Source organism: Trichosurus vulpecula, chromosome 6 (assembly GCF_011100635.1).
Source record: "Trichosurus vulpecula isolate mTriVul1 chromosome 6, mTriVul1.pri, whole genome shotgun sequence".
NCBI classification, from domain to species: Eukaryota; Metazoa; Chordata; class Mammalia; order Diprotodontia; family Phalangeridae; genus Trichosurus; species Trichosurus vulpecula.
In genome coordinates, this window is record NC_050578.1 from 236,740,015 (window position 1) to 236,744,486 (window position 4,472).

General features: G+C 37.5%; 1 pseudogene; it reads right to left on the reverse strand.

Moving 5' to 3' along the window:
* Window positions 1–1,337: 1,337 nt before the first annotated feature.
* Window positions 1,338–4,213, reverse strand: LOC118853435 (annotated as a pseudogene).
* Between the last annotated feature and the right edge of the window lie 259 nt (window positions 4,214–4,472).

A 4,472-nucleotide genomic window follows, 5' to 3' on the forward strand; every position in this document is an offset into this window, starting at 1 on the left:
GTTCACAGTGGCTTTTACAACATTATTTTACTAAATTTTCTAACTAATTGTTCACTGATATGTGACAACTAAGATTCAAACATTAGGTAGGCTTAAAAAGAAAGCAATCCACAAAGCTAAAGTGAAAATATCAGTGACTTTTCCAAACAAATAAAAAGAAAGGAGTTCAATGAGCACACTGTAGGTCCCAAGTTATCCTATAACTCAATCTAAATTTGCACACACACACACACAAGCAAAAATTTTAAAAATATGAATGTATTCAGATCTGTGTGAAACTTCTTTTATACTTGAAAGTTGTGTCCAGAAGCATAGATATGCCCACTTAGACATAACTCATAAACGAAAAATACTCAAATTTTAAGTTACACTTAGCAAAATGTACCTCCTTAACAAACCTATATGCTACTATAATGATCCAACAAAGAATAGCCAATGTTTCATTTCCTAGTCTATTAAAATATTAAATATAGAATGATGACTTTTTGCTTTGTCAAATGTGTAATAACTATACCATGAACAAAAAAAGAACTCAAATGATCTTTAAAAATTCCCAAAAATTGGATATCCTGATTTAGACTGAAAACTGTAGCACATTCATACAAGCTAAGAGCTATATTAACTCTATATTTGCTTTAATATTATCATGATGTTCCCTTAAGTTGTCTCTATGAGAGACACAGCAATCCACCATCCCCTAGCACTAACTACAAACGTAAAAGTAGCAGGACTGTCTAATTACTAGAGACATTGCATTTTTATTAAAGCCAACTTATTCAGTGTTGCTACTCAGTTATTATCCTCATGTTATTACCTTGAATACATCTATAACAACCCAGCAATAACAATTGCAACAAAAGTATAGTAAATAAGTCTACAAAGAGTTTGCTGTCACTATTAGAAGTAGGTCTTCATGTTTTAAAATCTTGCCTAGAAAAAAAATGTCAACAATCACCCTTCAAGCCAGAATACATAAACACATTTTTACTTAACCAGATATAAAATTTCATCTACCCTTCGACCAATACAGATTTGTTAGAGTTTGTTTACTTTTTACTTTTTTTACCGTGCACACTCAAAATATTGATTAATTTGTAATATGTCTCTGAGTTAAAACAGCATTTTTCAAAATTTAAAGAAAAATTGATTTTATAAAAGGGATTTTCACTGTTAAAATCTAAGCCTTACTGTAAGACATAACTTGGTTATGCATTTTCATTGTAATTCTGTATTAGTCAAAGGCATAATTGTATCTGTTGATCTTTTTATAACAAATGCTACATTTTCAAGAAAAAAGGAAGGACTTATCAGTAGGTATCTTTTCTACTTCACATGAGTTATTTATCCCTAAAGTATGTCAAGTATGCTTTTAAAGACTCAGGCCGAGGTATTCTCATTATTTTCTCTCTCAATAGATTTTGAGGAGGTTCTTCTGGCTTTAAAGCTTCACAGTGATCTTTTTCTTCCTCTTCTTTGTGGTCTTCCATTTTTTATTTTTTCCCTCATCCTCATTGTCTAGGCTGAGGGATAAGTTGATTGTCCACAAGTACATATATGTTAATTCTCTGTTTAACTCTCTGCCCTTTTTGGGGTGGGGGGTGGGGTGGGGAGAGGAGCCTTCTGAGAACTACTCTTGGCTTGCATCTCATCATTTATGAAGTTTCTAAGTATATGGTGAACTTTATCCTAGCCAAGTCTTATACATTGCTGACAGCATGGAGGGTAATCCCACTGAATCTGGTTTTGATGAGGTTTGCCTGGGGCAGGATTCAAGGACCCCTCAAGGACTGGAGTACACGAGGGGGTTCTCTGGAGTGAATTCATGGACTCAAGCATTCTTTAAGTCATGGTGGCAAAGGTTTATTGTAACACCAATATAGGAGGCAGAGCTTCTTAGGGAACTTGAATTCCTTAAGGAAATTGCAAATTAACAGGAATGACACTAAATCTTAGATAGGAAAAATAGTGGATTATCTAGCAGATATGCTAATTAGGTGATAACTTACAACCTTGGTCACAGATGTCATTCTCTAGTGGAAACCAGAAGAAAGGGTTTCTTAGAGGTGTATTTTTGGTCTGTCTATAGTGAGACAGCTTTGAGAGTTGACCTCTATAGCTTGACCTCTGGATTGAATATGATAACTTTGGAAATCAATACATGATAATCCTGTGGTTACAAGATAGTCTTGTTTTTGCAAGAGAATTTCTTCAGAGATCAGCTTGTTCTTGTCATGGGGAAAGATAATTTATTTTATTGGGGCCTGCTCATGAGTAATTGAGAGGAAAGGTAGTTTGTCTTACTGGGGTCCACTTATCAGTTATTGCTAGGCATAGTGTCCTTGGGCTGGGGAGAAAACTGTCAGGGATAGTGTTGTGAAGCTATGGAGAAATACGATCGTGGAATGGGGGTCCAAGCACAAGTACCCATGCACCCCATAAGTTTGTTGTCATCATTCCTATTTGGTTGTGTTAATGGAGAAAATGAAATAGCAAGGATATTTTTACTATCCCAGGTATTCTGTCCAGTTCATATAATTTGAGTTAACTGATCCATAGGCATGATACCTCCCACTTTCAATAACATTTTCATGTGGTTTTCATGGTCTTTCTGGACACCAATTCTACAATAAATCTGGTCATACTATCAGATGCTATCTGGAGGCATTTACTAACCACAAATGCTGGTCCACAGAATTTAGATTTATCAAAGATATTATTGTGTTCTAGGGGTGCTGGGAACTCTGAAATGCAAGGGTAAAGGATAGGGGGTTTGCCCTGAAAGAATTGGACCACTCAAGCCTGCTTTCAGTCCAAGATAAGGTTTATTGTGTCACCAATAGAAGCAGGATTCTTAAGGAATCTGTGCAATTTGATGGAGACAAGATTGACATTTTATACAGAAATACAGTGGGAAGATCTGAATGGGATTAAGGAATGACAAGTAATCTGGGGTGGGCCAGGTGCAGACAATTGAGGGAGTTAAGGGGCTGGAGAGCCACAGTGAAAGGTCAGTTAAAAGGATTATTGACTGGAATAGGCAGGTGCCTCAGGGGAACACCAAGAGATCTGAGTTCAGGAGCTTTGGGGTCCATGTCCCAAAGACATGAGGTCTTTTCCCTTTAGTGGTCCAGTGAAAATCCCATTCCCCCATCATTCCCCCCTCAAACAAATGGGAGCCAAAATCTTTTGGGGCAAGTGGCAAAAGTCTCATCTTCTAAAACTGCTTCTTGCTGGCAAGGGGCGTAGGGTTGTCCCTACCTTAAGGGGGTCCTGGGGAGGAGGTTGACTGAAACCAAGCACAGGCTGCATCCAGGGGGTAATGGGGGACATTGGCTGGCACCTATTGTTTGCTGCCAACTGTAGGTGAATAGGCGTAGTCTGGAAGACAAAAATCTGACAAATCTAACAAGCCCATTCAATATGTAAGGCCCAAATATAGGGAGAAGTAAAAGTGATGTCAGAATGGGGGAAAACAAAGAAAGCAAGAGCCCCATTAGAATCATTTACATTTGACTGGAAAGGTTATCTGAAGTTGTTACTTTCTCTAGAGTTTCCACTCAGATTCCACTTCCTTCAGATGCTATTGGGAAGTAACAACACTTTTGCAGGCAGAAGTTTTCTTCCCCTGGGTTTAATAATTACATGAACAAATTTTCCAGAGGCTGACTCTTACTCCAAAAGACCTGGGAGGACACTTAAGTAATGATGGGGCAAAATAAGTCACCTCCCTCTAAGAAAATTGATTGCACTGAAATTCTCTTCCCAAAGGAATAATCTTTTCCTTTTAGGGTTTCAGCTGGAATCCCGTCCCCCATCACTACCACTATTTCTGGTGAAGTTCTCAAGTTTTTCCTTGCCATATTCCACCACATCAGAGTGAAGCTCAATTTCATGATTTATTCCAAAAGTACCTAAAATTAAGCCTACCATTGTACTCAAGTATCCAGTTCTACTTGCCAGATTAAGAAAAGAGAATCCTAGTAGAAGTTTCAATGCCTCCATTATTTCAGAATGAATGCAAGGTGCTGATAAATGAATGTTTCCATGATTCCAAGCTAAGTCTTTATAAGCAGAGACCCTGTAGCCTTCCAAATAGTAATCCCCTCTATCAGTAGCTCTGAATGCTTGCTCCAATCTTTCAGTAAGAATGTAGTGAGCTTTGAGTATCAATTAAACCATCTTTGTTTTCCCCAGAACTCATAGCTCCTCCCATGATGGTATTCAAATTAAATTAATAATATGAAAAAAATATTAAAATATGCTCAAATAGGCAGTATAAAGGGACTTGATTGTTTGTCATTCAGCAAAGCATTAAATCACAAAAAGAGTTAATCCTACCCCTGGTGATTCCAACTAGTCTCAAATGGGTAGTGCAGGAGCTCCAAAACATTGACCGAATCCACCACCTTGGCAGAAGGGTCATTCTATGATCTTAAATGACCACACTGGTAGCAAAAAGAATTAATGCAGTT